Below are 14,455 nucleotides of genomic sequence, written 5' to 3'. Positions count from 1 at the left end.
TGTCACTGACTTCGATGGGATCCCCACAGCCAGAGGAAGGCAGTGCTCTCTTTGACCAAGCCTGAGCCTCGTGCCCACCCCTGGAATCATGATGAAGTCACCTCCACCAGAATCACAGCTGCCGAAGCAAAAGGATGGTGGTGGGGAGAGTTTTATAGGAAGAAATAAGGATGGCAGTACCAGGAGAAGAGGAACTGATGCTTGGTGACAAGACCAACAGATGACTTCTACAGCGCCACAGTCACTTCAGCAAAGTCAAAACCATTTCCAATGTTTTATTAGTAACAAGTGTAGGGAGTATTATTCCTTAACTTAATAGAACAGACTATTTTTTCCCAAAGTAATAATATTTATTGCAAAAGAGATATGTGCTTGATGAAAATATTTAAACAGCACGTACGTGTGTTACGGGAATGGTCTGTTTCCATCTGTAATGCTGTTCTCCAGTCATGAGCATTTTTGGCAGTGAAGGTGGCTCATTCCAAGTAATTTTTGTGCATATCCACACACGTTCCCATGGCGGGAGGGTACTGCAGAAACAGGAACATATCATGCCCCATTTGCAGAGATCTGTGACTTGTGTTCATCTCTTTCTGTATTAGTGCCCCATCTTAGTACCTTGCTCTTTCTCTCACTGCTGCATAATATTCCACCAGGATGGCCATCCTGGGATTTATGAAACATCTCCCCTGTTGATGCACACTTACATTCTAACAGTTTTTAGGTGGTGGTGTAAATAAAGTCCTGGTTTATTCTGCCTCATTTGCATACGCAAGAGTTTCTCTGTGATAAACTTTCAAAGGTGGGTCAACATGTATGTACATCTTTAATTTAATAGAATTGTCAAATAAGTTTCCGGACAGATTTTACTAACAGTTCAATTGACATTGTATAAAAGTCCTTCTTTCCTACCACAGTGTTGCCAATCATTGGAGACGGTCAATGAATGAAATTAATCTTACACTGAAATCAGCTCTGGTCCCACTGACAAAATCCTGAAAGCAGGAATGAAAAGAATCAAACAGTTTCCAAGTCACTCAATATTGTCCAGAGCCAAGCTCATGTATGTCTAGGAACAGACAATATCCAGCACCCCAGGTAAAATTTACAATGTCTGGCATCTAATCTAAAATTTCCAGGCATGCAAAGAAGCAAGAAAAGGCAACCTGTTATGAGGGAAATCAATCGATAAAAGGTATTGATTGGAAAGGAAGAAGTCAAAGTGCCTTTACTGATAGACAACACCATTCTCTATGTACAAAATCCAACCAAATCTATGAGAGAGCTACTAGGACCAATTCGTGAGTTTAGGAAGGTTGCAGGATAGAAAATGTTTAGAAGGAGGTGATCTCTCACTCCAAACACTTAACCGATTGTCCTGGCACTTTCCCTCCCATATCTGGAACAAGGCCGGGAAGCCAAAAACTCCTACTGCAGAAACAGTCTGCTGTGATGCACTTAGTATACAAATGCAATGTTTTCACGCTAAGGAAATGCTCTACAATGTTGAAAGTAGTTAATGCTGAATGACAGCACCCAATCAATTCTTTTCTTCCATTTCCTAAATTGTCTTTAATTACCTTGTACTACTCGAGTATCTGAATCCCACAACGTCCTTTGCAATCCAGCACAATGACAAGAACCAAGACACCGAATAGCAGCTCCAATTTATTTTTTGCATTAACAACAGAACAAGTGGACCTTGAGGCCGAGAAGCCAGTACAGGAATCAAATTAGGCCCCCACAGTAATTGGAAAATACTGCAGAAATCACTGCCCTAGGGAAGCATGCACTGCCTAAAACGGGACTCGAGGTTAGGCTTAGATCCCTCTTTCTTGGCGAGGCTTAAAGAAAAGTGGAGGCACAACAGGCCAGAAGAGTCGCACCAGCACGGATAGTTGGTAAAGACAGGCGCTGACGGAAACGTGGAGATGGCTGGGATCTTGAGCAGTCAGTCGTCTAACATGGAGAGAAGGAGAAAATCAAGTCAGAGGGGAGGAGGGGCGCCTCCCTTCCCACACAGCAGCACACGCAGAGCAGCGCAGCCCTTCCTGAAACTTAAGCCCTGTCTTGCTCGCAGCTCTCCTTGGGCTGAGACCAGCCCTGGCCACTTGCTGCCACCAGCTCCCCGGCCCGTTTCAGAACTCACACAGTGAGGACGTTGCGGTTCACACTGATCTCCTTCTGCACTGGCCCTCGGCGTTGAGCATGTGAGGTCAGGAACAGGCTGGCGAGCTCTGCGTTCTCAGGCGATGGGAAGGGCACGCTGAGGGTGCTGGTGGGGTCTGGTTAAGGCACCATCCACAGGACCCACTTTACCTGTGCTTCAGCCCTCCTGCCCTCTCCGAGGCCCGCCTCTGTTGCCCACCAGCCCCATCCTGTCCCCTGCCTGCCCGGGCCACAGGGGCTCCTCAATAGGATACAACCGGACTTGTCGGTTACCCGGGCCTCCAGCCGTGGGCACAACATCTCTGCCGGGCCCTGGTGCCCGCTCCATCTGAGGAACGCCACTGACTGCAGCACCTGCCTCTCCTGCGACGCCAGGGCCTACACGATCGCCAGTGCCACCATGGTCATCAGGGTCGTCAGGATCCCCAGGTGGCCGGGCACCTGCTCCGCCTGGTGCACCAGGCTCCCCTGGCCCACGTGGCCCACCAAGGTCTCCCGGCCTGACCTGAGCGTCTGCACCCCTTGCTCTGACCGCTGCACCTGCCTCTGCCTCCAGGGCACCAGCACCTTCGTCCGCCACCAGCATGGCTCCTCCGCCATCAGCCTCAGACTCCATCTTGAACGCTGCCCCCGACTCCACCGGAAACTGTGCCACCAACGGCTTCCATACCAAGCTCCGCCCCTTAGCTCACAATGCAACTCGGAATGCCCAGAGCGCCTGCGCAGACACTCCCTGGTGACGCCTCCTGCCGTGTGATTGGTTCCCACCACGAGGACCCTAGAGACCAGGAAGGCTTTCGAGCCAATGGGCTCTCCCTCATAATTTCCGCCCTTAGAACCTGTCATAGCCCTAGTGCGCCTGCGCAGACAGGAACGCAGGTCTTGTCGCGCCAGGCGCGAGGCCGGCCCTGGGCGAGCCCTGGGCACCCTTAGGCTGCCTAGCCACGAGCCCGTGACTCCACCCCAGTGCACTTGCACAGAGAAACCCCCACACGGCCAGCTCCCTCCAAGCTCACCCTGCCTCGACTCTCAAGGCCATATGGACCACGAAAACCCTGGGGATCCAGGTCGGCCCGGCCATTAGCGTGTGGCGCACTGTGGGCTCCTTTGCAGACAGGCCCTGCTGCCTGCCCTTGGAGACCGCTGGTGTGGCCCCGTGGTGACTGGTTCCCACCAAGTCTATCCCGCCCCAAGTGTGCCCGTGGGCCTGGAAGGCTGTGCCCTGCCATCCTGGCCAATGCCACACGCGACCAGCTTGCTGACCAGCAGTGCCCTGTTATCAGGTTCTTGGAGGAACCCAGGCGCCTCTGGGCCAAGCGTATGCTGTCCCGTCCCTCTGGTCTCTGCACATGGCTCAGCCCTGGGGACAGGAGGTCAGGGGTGTGGAGCCATCACTCCCGGGCCCTACATGTCCTCGGGGAGCACCCAGGCCAGCCCCTATGTTTGCTACGGCAACATTTGCCCCAGCTGCCCATTGCGTCCACTTGGTGGGGGGCCTGGGGCCGACTGGCATCCCCGCCACCTCCCACCGGTCAGATCCTCGCAAGCTCCAGGCACACTGCAGTGCCCCCAGGCCTGGTCCAGGTGGGAGCAGAAGGCTGTGGGACCGAGGAGCCACCCCTCCCCCTGTCGGGGCAGGTCCCAGTCGCCTGGCCCTCTGCTGGCAGGGACCTCAGGTGCTCTCCCTCCCCTTGGAGCAAAGTCTTGGGGCTTTCTGGCGGCAGGAGGTGCCAAGGGCCCTCCACTGGGAGGTGACCTTGTGTCTGGAGGGTGCTGGTCTACTTCTGTGTCTGGAAGGGGCGCACATCAACAGGAGAGGTACAGCTGGAGGCCGGCAGGGATGGGGGCGGCATTGCCCTGGGAGGCATGTCTGTTCCCACACTCCTACCCACGGGGCTGTGGGGCGAAAGGCTGCAGGGTTCTGTCCCGGGGCTCTGGGGCTCTCACCTGTCCTGCTCAGGCTTGCCCACACCCTGCTCCCTGGGCTGGGCACAACCCAGGGAAGGAACCCCGTGCATGGCTCCCACGTCCAAGCTTAAGGCCGATGCACTTTCTGCATGGCCCGTCTTCTGTGTAGCAGCTTTAACCCATGTACGTCTGTGTCACGTCAAGTCCCGAGACAGCCGAGTGGCCCCTAGAAAGGCTTCCCCCCACCGTGACATAGGCTGGAGGGGTGGGGCTGGGTGAGGACGGCGGGCCTGTGGGGACGATCTTACTGTGCTAAAAAGCCACTACAAAGACAGCAATAAAAAGATGTCATTTTCCAAAGCTCTGCTTCTCTGGGAGGGGAGGAAAGAGGTGCAGGAAGTGGGGGGACCTTCCCGGGCAGGAGCTGCTGCATTCAGCAGGCGTCTGTCCTGAGGGCTTCTGCACCCAGCACTGCTCGCTGCAGGAACTGCGGATCGAGCCAGAAGGAAGCCCGCAGAAAGCCTTGTCCCCCCGCAGCTGACACGGTCGGGGAGAAAAGGAGAGTAGTAAGCTGAGGACGAGCAGATGAAGCAGGCGAGGGTGGGAGAAGGGATTCGAGAGGTGCGTAGAAAACACAGCAAAGAGCGCATTAGCAGGTCAGAGCCCCCGATCTAAGGGACGGCTGCATGTGGGGGACGAGGAAGAGTGTGGTCAAGGAGGACCCCCAGGCTCTGGTGTAACCGGGTCCTACTGAGATGGGACCGCCAGCAGGGGCAGGGCGACAAACGAAGAGCTCTGCTCTCAAGCGCTTTCCTGTGTTTTCTGTACACCTGTTGAATCCCTCCCGGTCGCCATCACCTCCGGCCTGCCTGTTCCTGTGCCTTTGTCTTTCCACAGACATTTCGTCACATCTCAGATCACGCTGAGCCTCTGGGCCCCCTGCACAGTCCTCGTGCCCTCAGACTCCAAGGTGCTGGGGTGGACACCTCTGTGTCTTGTGCCAGCGCTCCATTTTCAGCTCCCAGCACATCTGCCTTGTTCTGTCCCCACCCAGCCTATGCGCAGGGTGGGCCTGGAAGTGCAGGGGAGCTTGCACCCCTGGACACAGCCCTCCAGCGAAGCGGCTAAGAGTCACTGGACATGCCTCCTCAGTCTCACCCTTTTCAGGACAATTCTGAGGTGCAAGTGGCTACCGAATGAATGAAATGAGGTAGCAGATAGAAATAGGAGCGAACCAATGAAGCTGTCGGTCCACACCTCAGCAGGAGCCCGGGAGAGCAGCGTGTGAAGGAATAGTGTAGACAGATGCGCTTCTGCACGACACGAATCGTGTCTAAGGAGAAGGCGCTCACCTAACACATGCGCAATAACGCGCAAGTTAAAACGGTAGGAGGAAGTTTAGATGAGCTTTATTGATCTTGGGATGGTGAAAATCTTCTAAGCCTACTCGGAATGAATAATAATCAACAAGAACATTTACTGGGTGAGTACTTGCAGTCACTGTCCTAAGCACAAGACAGGAATTAGCTCACTTATCCAGAAACACATCACGTTTAGTTTTGGTCGTCTAAAGATAGCCACTAAAGTGTTGAGACAACGGGTGATTTTTACTGTCTTTTCCAAACTTGCCCATATTTTCTTTCTTTCTTTTTCTTTTTACAGTGAACATGTGTTACATTTGTAAGAAGAAAAAAATTCTTAAGACAGTTTTTCCTCAATTGTTGCTGAGAAAAACTTGTAGTTAGTTCCCAAGAGAACCACTTTGTTGAAGTTTTAATTATCCTGTTCAATTCATGGGAGACCGTATTTTTCCTCGCAAGGTTCTTCTAATTGGCACCTTTTCCTGATGCAATGAGGAGGACTGTGCTATGATGAAGTCCGCGAAGTCACTGAGCCTCGGAGCCAACGCTCCACAGCTTCCCTGTCTGCAGCTTTGACTTGCTTCCAGGAAACACCCCTTTCTAAATTCTCCACACAGTGCTCGTCCTGCCTTGACAGTGGTTCCTCCAGAGGGCACGTGACAGTTTCCTTCATCAGCATGTCCTAAATAATACACAATGGGTTTTTTCTTCTGCCCTTTCCATGCACTCACGTATAAACACAAGTGCGCGCGAACACAAAAACTACGCACATAGACGGGGCTGCTCAGCAAATAACCCCAGAGCACCAGTCCCGGCAAGCGCTCTGGCAGTCAAAGCCTTTGTGTTTCTGAATCAGAGAGGACTTGCTGGGAATGTATTAAATACATTTTAGAACCCATTAGGCATAGTCTGTGATGATGAAGCCTCACAGGTGACAGGGCCAGGGTGTATACATTCGAGGAAGATGATTCCTAAGTAAGACATGCTCAACATCTTTCTTGAATTCCTGGGCTTCAGATCACTACAGCCACATGAACTTGGATGCTCTGTAGTCACCTGACACCCAACCAGCTCTCAACTGATCTCTCTCCCCCACTCTCCAAGTGTTTTCCTCTCCTATGTTCTCTGTCTTGGTGACAGGCATTTCCACAGGCCCCCTGCTTTCATCTCACCTTCCACCAATCGATTCCCTTCGATATGTCTTGTCCACGCTCCCTAGGCCACCCTAGGCCAGGCTGGCATCATCTCTCACCCGTCTGACATGAACAGCCTCTCCCTGGTCTATACAGATTCCTGGACCCCGTCCCAAGAGATTGGGCCTGAGTGAGGCCATCTGTCTTTCAGTAGGGGGATCGGGATGGCATAGTCCTAATATGGACAGGGGAAGAGCCCACCCCTACCTACCAGGGCTGGTGGGGCTGCCCTTGTGTCACCGCGTGCAGGTCACAGAGGGCCACCGGCCTCCAGAGGGCTCCTGTGCTGGACCCCGGACTCTCGGGGTGGGGGCCTGGTGGGAAGCCCCAGTTGGCCTTTCGACCTTGGTCTTCTCTGAACACCCCGTCTTACCCTCCCCGCTGCCACTTGGGGACAGTGAATGGCAGCCACGCTGGGCCAGGACTAACCTGTCTGGGAATGGAGAGGCTGCCCTGCTCTGAGCAGCTCAGCTGATCCTCAAGGCACTGCCCGCTGACCAGGCAGGGCGCCTGCCAGTGACGGCCCTCCTGATGGTGTCCATGCCCTTCTCATTGCCTTGGCATCATCTGCGCCCCACCCACGACTGGGAGGTGACCTTCCCCCCTCCCTTGGGACCCCTGTGCTGCCAGACACCCACCCACTGCCTGGGAGTTGCCTGACCCGGTGTCTGTGCTTCCCCAAAGGCCGCATGTGTGTGCGTGCGTGTGTGCGTGTGCGTGCGTGTGTGTGCATGTGTGTGTGCGTGTGCCCGTGCGCACGCGAATGGGGATATCGGAGATGGCATTCTAAGGAGGGGGCTGCCTGGGCAAGGGGGACCAATCAGTAGTCTTTACTCTTTAAAATATTTTATTGTGGAAATTACGTATCTACACAACAGTAAGAATAATATTGAAAAACAAAGGTACCCTTCATCCAGATTCAACAGCTGTCAGCATTTTGCTAGTTTATTTTGAAAGTAGGGGAGGATTTAGGGATGTGAGCAGTGGGAGGTAATGTTTCTCAAGGTGGAAGAGGAAGAGGCACCCGCCTAAGCTTGCTCCAATAAATGGGTGCTCACTGCAAGCTACAAGGGCTTGGTGTCCCCCTTGCCGCCCCCCCGACCGGGTTGCAGCATTGTCCAGCCCTGGGGGCAAGTGCAGCATGACGGGGGAGGGCAACGTGGAAGGGCTCGGTGCTGCCCTGAACTTCGGCCAATCCCCACTGCCACTAGTTTGGCACCTGCGTGCTTGGCTCTGGGCCATGTGTCACTCTCCGTGAATCATCCCATGCAACCCTCCCCACAATCCCAGCAGGTGTGGGACAGTATTGCCCCAGGTGATAGCACCTGGGCCTATGCTTGGGCGTAGCATTGATAGCACTGGGCTGTCTCCAGGAATTTGCTGGCCTGTCTCCCACACTGGTTTGTGAGCTCCCGGGTGGAGCCTGTCATGGATTCTTTTCCATAGCTGTCCTCTTCTTTCAGTGACTTGCCGTGGCCTTGTCAGTGACCAGAGAGCAGGCAGGGCTGGGCACTAGGATAAAGGGCCCACATGGTTCCTACCCTCCAAGATTGGCCGCTCCTATCTAGGAGCGCCCCTCTGGTGGCTCCGAGGGCTGGGTCCTTGCCGAGGCACAATGAGGGACGTGCTAGGAGCAGTGAACTGAGGGGAGCGGGCAAGCCTGGAAGTAGCTAACGCTTACGTTTTTGTTATTGTTTTCTATGCCTCATTTAGGAATGCTTTTTGGGTTCACATCATAAGGAAATGTGTCGTTGATTGAACACTAAGTCCGGAGGGAGGTGGTCTTGGTGTCGGTTTAGTTGCGCAGTGGAGGGTCTGTCGGGGCCCTCGGCTCCCTCCTTCTTGACCCTTTTAATAGTGTGTGGGTGCTCCTAGGTTTTGTGCTGGGGATGATTCAGCCCTTCCTAGGAATGGCTAGCAAGTAAGCATTGTTTTAGTGCCTAATGGCCCGGGCTAATTTGTGAGCTTCTTGAAGGCAGGGACCTTGTCTTAAGCTTTTCTGGGCTAAGCCCAGTGTCTGGTACACACGAGGCCCTCATTCATTCATTCACACGTTCATTCAAGAAATATTTCCTGCTAAGTGCTATGGTGGAGTGGACCACAGGGCTCCCTGGCAATTACCCAGCCTGTGGGGTGGGAGTGGGGTGAGCAAACACTTTCTTGAGATCACTACACCCGACCTTCGTCCCCGAATCACAGAGGTTTTGGCCCAGGAGGATATTGAAAGTTTTCAGTGCATCAGCAGCTGGGATCCAAAGGTATCTCTGTGCCAGAGCCAAGGGGGGTTCACAGTTCAGGTCAGTTACCATTTGTTGAGCACCTGTAATGTTCCAGGTGCTGGGGTGACAGAGAGTCATGACAGTTCTTGCCTTTAAGGAGGCTCCAGGCCAGTTGGGGGTAGTGGATGAAGTGCACGCACATGGAGCCGTGGAGGAGGGGCACCTCCCCGCCTGGCGTGTCCGCGAAGGGCCGTCCGAACGGGCTTCGGGAGCAAGTGGCCTGTAAGTGGGATTCAAAGGACAGGGAGGCGTGAGCTGGCCCGGAAGTTTAGGAACGGGGCAGATCCTGAAACGCCTCAGTGAGGATGGTGAGCGTGTGCAGGGTGCAGTGTGGTGTGGGCAGGTCACAGGCCCTTCAGTGCTGCCGCTGCTAACGCTAATGCTGCCACTTCGGTGTGCACAGTTGCATCTCGGCTGACCTCCAGGTCACTTTCTCGCGATGCAGGAATTCCGTGTTGGGGCCGGCTCAGCCTTTGCATCCAAACTTTACCTAGTTTGGATCTGGGAGCTCCTTGTATTTCTGTCCCTGCTGGTGTTTTGGCCAGAGAGGTGGCTGGCTTCATGTTTTGTTTGGGTCATGTCACGTCCTTCTGCCTGTCCACATAGCTGACAGTGCTCCAGGTGGTCCTGGAATTGCCCCTGAGGGGGTGGACACTGCAGAACTGCCCTGTCTCAGAAAACCTCAGGATTCTTCCCTTCTGTCTGACCACAGAAAAGGGGGCAGTGAGTTCTGGTGTGATGAGAACCACGGCCAAGCACTCAAGGGGAGGACGGGCCGCAGGGTGCATGATCTGAGGACTGACGGGGCTCTTGAAGGGTGCCGGGATAGTCTTGGTGGCCGCGCTTTGCCTTCCCCGTCACCTGGAGCCAGGGTCACCTGGGGCCGGGGTCACCTGGTGCAGGGGTCACCTGCTGCTGCTCTTCAGTCTCAGGAGGCTCCTGAGGGCTCCCTTGACTTCCTTGTTCCTCAGGCTGTAGATCACAGGGTAGAGCATAGGGGTGATGTTGGTGTAGATCAAGGACACGATTTTGTCCTGTCCCAGGGTGTAGCAAGACTTGGGGCGAATGTAGATGAATATCGCATAGCCATAGTGCAGGAGAGAGACCAGCAGGTGCCCAGCACAGGTGTAGAAGGCTTTGCTCCTGCCTTCAGCAGAGTGGATGCTGAGGACGGCGCTGATAATGAATCCGTAGGACAGCAGAATGAGCACGGACGGGAGCAGCAGGACGAGCGTGCAGACGAGGAAGACTGCCATCTCGTTGGCTCGGGTGTCTGCGCAGGCCAGGAATAGCACCGCAGGGATGTTGCAGAAGAAATGGTCGACCTCACGGGACTGGCAGAAGGGCCAGAGGAATATTAGCATGGTGAGGGTGAGTGAGAGGGTAAAGCCACCGGCACATGCCAGAGACAGCATGTGCAGGCACAGGGCCCTGGTGATGATGAGTGTGTAGCGCAGCGGGTGGCAGATGGCCACGAAGCGGTCATAGGCCATGGCTGCCAGGAGGAAACACTCTGGCCACCCAGGGCGACGAAGAGGTGCATCTGCAGGGCACAGACCAGGAAGGGCATCCGCTGGTTCCCAGACAGGAAGTTGACCAGCATGTTGGGGACAATAAACAGTACATAGCCAGTTTCAGTGGTGGACAGGTTTCGAAGGAAGAAATACATGGGGGTCTGGAGACAGGAGTCCGTGAGGGTGACGAGCACAATAGTCATGTGCCCCGCTAGGGTGACAAGATACAGGATTAGAAAGAGTCCAAAAAGGGGGATTTGCAGCTCGGCCAGGTCTCCAAAGCCCAAGATGATAAACTCAGAGCCTAGGGTGTGGTTTTTCCAGCACGTGTCCATCCTGTGTTCTCTGCCGCAGGACTGCTGGCTGGAAAGGACAGCTTTCTAGCAATTCTCCAAGTCACGGGAAACCCTGGAGCCCTTTCCACGCACGGACGGGAGCGCAGCCAGCTCACCAGGCCCTGCCAGCTCCTTCCCCAGGCTTGGCCCTCACATCCATCCGATTAGCCTCCTGAATTCCGCCCTCTGTTCACTGAGAACAAAGAACGGCTGGTGAGATGCTGCTTTAGTTCCCCGGCTGGGCTCTTACAGAAACGAACCAAGACGAGCGAGTTGTAAACGTACAGTTGATTTTCACAGGCCCTGAAGACAACCCTCCTGCCAGAGCCGTCCTGCGCTTGCAGCGTTGTCTGAGGAGGGGGTCTGGAGTTTGATGGAGACGGGGTCTGCAGGATCAGTGCTGCTCTAGGGAATTCCTGCAGGACGTGAGCTCTGGCCAGTTCACCTCAGGCACTTGCAACGTTGCTACCTGCAGCCGAGGGCTGCGAAGCGGGTGCTGGAGAGGAAGGGGGCAGAGCCGGCACGAGCTGCTGCCCATCCTGTGCCTGCACGCCTCAGCTGCAGGGAGGCCCGGCCTTTGTGCCACCCCTTTCCAGACCCCTCCCCTGACGCCCTAGGTGGGCTAGCCCCTTTCCAGTGTCCCCACAGCTCCCTGGGCTTCAGCAGTCATATTATGCACCACAGAGGCTGTAATTCTTGGCTTATTCTCCGTGTCCCCCAACAGCCTATGAGCTCCACGGGGACGATAAGGGTCTGCCCTCAGCCCCTTCCACAGTGGCTGGCGCAGTTAGCAGGACGCATGAGGGCTCGTGGCTCATTTGTGCATCCTATGCAGCCAGCAGTGTGCGGGCCTTGAGTGAGCATAGCAGGGGGCACAGGGGTGGGCGGCTCACAGGGTCGGCGTGAAAGGGACAGTTAGGACAGTCAGGACAGTCGGGGAGGACGTTTTCTCAGGGCCGCGGGGTCGAGCGCCGGCCGTCCACGCCGTCAGCTGGTCTGCTTCCCAGACTCCGGGGGACACGTTGCTTCTTCCTTCCGTCGGCAGCACCCGAGTTACAAGGAGCAACCCTGCGATGAGCCTCCAGGTTCTTCCCGTGCATCCCTCCATCACAGCAGTGGAGACGAGGAGAAAGTTTCTAAAGATCCTGCAGATGAAGAAAATCAAGAGTCAACAGGCGTTCACGGCCCTGTGGAAGCCCAGTTGCCCCTTAAAGGGGCTCGCTGCTTAGCGACCTGCCATTTCTATGGGGACCACTGAGGCTCAAAGCGGGTTCGGTGAAACCAGAAAACCCAGTCTGAAGACAGCTCTGCTTGCCTGTTGCACTAAGTGTCACGTACCTAACGGGCACCGGGAGTCTTTGAGCTGAGCAGGTCCCTAGGGGCGACGTGCCCACTCCTCACGTCAGAGCAGATGGTCACAAAGTCTTCTTCCCTGGGTGGCCCGTGCCCTGCTCCTGTCCACACCCCTGGCCTCTCCCCAGAAATCACAGTAAGCCCCTGCCTGAAGCCCCCTGTCCTGACGGAGCCCAAACCCGGGCTTTCCCCTCTGCCATCTCCCCCACCCTTGGTCATGGGAGCCACGGCTGGCAGGACTGGCAGAGAGCAGGGTGGCCAGTTTCCCTTCAGACAGAGGCCACACAGCTGGCGCTCAACCCCTCCCGTGACCCAGCCCATCTTCCAACCCTCCGTGCTCAGCCTTCCCACGAGCCCCTTGTGCTCTCCCTTGAAAATTCTGTCTGTGGGTGAGAACGTGCTTGCTGGGCTCGTGTTTGTCTTCCTCGGACACTTGCACTCTGTCCCCCCATGAGAATGCTGCAGAAATGTGGGGATCGCTTTATTTATTTGGTCCTTAAACCTTGAAAATACAGAAAACACGGAAGCAAGAGTAGAAGTCACACACGATCCAAGCACTTCAAAAGTGACAGTCGGAGTGAATGTTTCTGCTCCCTCAGTCCTTCTCTGCACTCCCCGGAGAACCATTCATAGCAGTGAGGGGCGTTTGCTCCCCACTTTGTCCTGTGCATAGAAACTCAGATTCACGCGCATACATACACACACATGCGCTCACACACAGGCGCTCACACACATGCACACATGCACACACATGGACACGTGCACACACAGGCACAAGCGTGCACACACATGGACACGTGCACACACATGGACATGCACGCACGCACGCACACACGCACACACATGGACACGTGCACACACATTGACAAACACTCACAGACATGGACACGTGCACATTCATGGACACGCACTCACACACAGGCACACGCACGCACACATGGTGACGTGGACACACATGGACATGCACTCACACACATGGACATGCACTCACATACAGGCACACACGTGCACACACATGGACATGCACTCACACACACACATGCTCACACAGGCACACGTGTGCACACACATGGACACGTGCAGACACATGGACATGCACTCACGCACATGGACACGCTCTCGCACACATGGACACACACACACAGGCACACGCACACACACACAAGGACATGCACTAAAACACGCACACACGCTCACACACATGCATACGTGTGCTCACACTCACACATGTATGAGGTTCTTCAAAAAGTCTGTGGAAAAGTAGAATTAAAATACAATGCAAACCTTTCCACGAACTTTCTGAGGTACACTCTTACCCGCTCACGCATATACGCATGCTCAGACACATACACGCAGAAAGAAACATAAATAAAATGTGACCAAAATGCACTGTCATGTAATCAGTCTTTTATGACTTCGATGCTGAAGTGGCTTCCTGTGTTTCTTTCTTACGTTCCATGGTACAAAGCACATCCTGGGGTACAGCACAGAGCAGCTGCCAGGCTGTGGAGACTGCCAGCGTGTTCTTCCCTGCTCGTTTCTTATGTCCCTGAGCACCCATGGAGAAGAGGCCCAGGGTTACCTGGAAGGGGCAGATCCAGTAGCTGAAGGAGAAATGCAGGCAGCAGCCCTGTGGGAGATTGTTCTGGTACCGTCTGCTGTTGGTGAGAACCCAAGAGCGATGAACAGCCCATCCTCAGGGCAGCAGGGGCAGGGCCACGGGGCCCGGACCTGGCAGCACCACTTTCCAGGACCCAGATGGCGTCTTTCCAGCCTGTTTGGACCACAGGGAGCAGCCCTCGGAAGTATAGCTGATGGTTGTTAGGAAGGGAGTGTCCTTAGAGGAGTTGCCACGGCCTGTGACTTGCGTTAAGTAGCAGTGAAGGCAGGACTGAGAAAGTCCTAGGAGAGGTCAGGAAGGAGGCCGTACTGGGATCCCTGCACTGAGGGGCGTGCCTTCCCCAGGTCACACAGCTGGACCCAAATCCCAATCCCGATGACTTGTGTTTCGTTCGCAAACCTTGGATACAGTTTAGGTCCTGACAATGTTATTTCAGTCAGATCTGCTAAATCTGCAGTCCCCATTGTAGAATTCATTACCATTACGTGAATCAGCCTCAGGCTGATTTGAGAGGCAGATAACATACAGGTTTGGCTGGGGTCGAATCCAGGGACCAGTCCTTGCTAGAGAGAAGCTCAAAGTGGGCAATGGAGCCTGAGATTGGGGCATTGGAACCGACACCCGCCCACACCCCCCACTGAGATTCCCTGGTTCTTTGTAACAACTAGGAGGCTCTCAGGGCCTCCCTTGTTAGTATGCAAAATCAGAATCATCGAAGTGGC

At 54.9% G+C, this 14,455-nt stretch overlaps 1 pseudogene; it reads right to left on the bottom strand.

Annotated features, from left to right (window-relative positions):
- Nucleotides 1-9,815: 9,815 nt before the first annotated feature.
- Nucleotides 9,816-10,759, bottom strand: LOC134368565 (olfactory receptor 10Q1-like; annotated as a pseudogene).
- Between the last annotated feature and the right edge of the window lie 3,696 nt (nucleotides 10,760-14,455).

Source organism: Cynocephalus volans, chromosome X, assembly GCF_027409185.1.
Source record: "Cynocephalus volans isolate mCynVol1 chromosome X, mCynVol1.pri, whole genome shotgun sequence".
Taxonomy (NCBI): Eukaryota; Metazoa; Chordata; class Mammalia; order Dermoptera; family Cynocephalidae; genus Cynocephalus; species Cynocephalus volans.
Note: the sequence above shows the minus strand (reverse complement) of the source record. Positions and strands in the feature narration are given on the sequence as shown.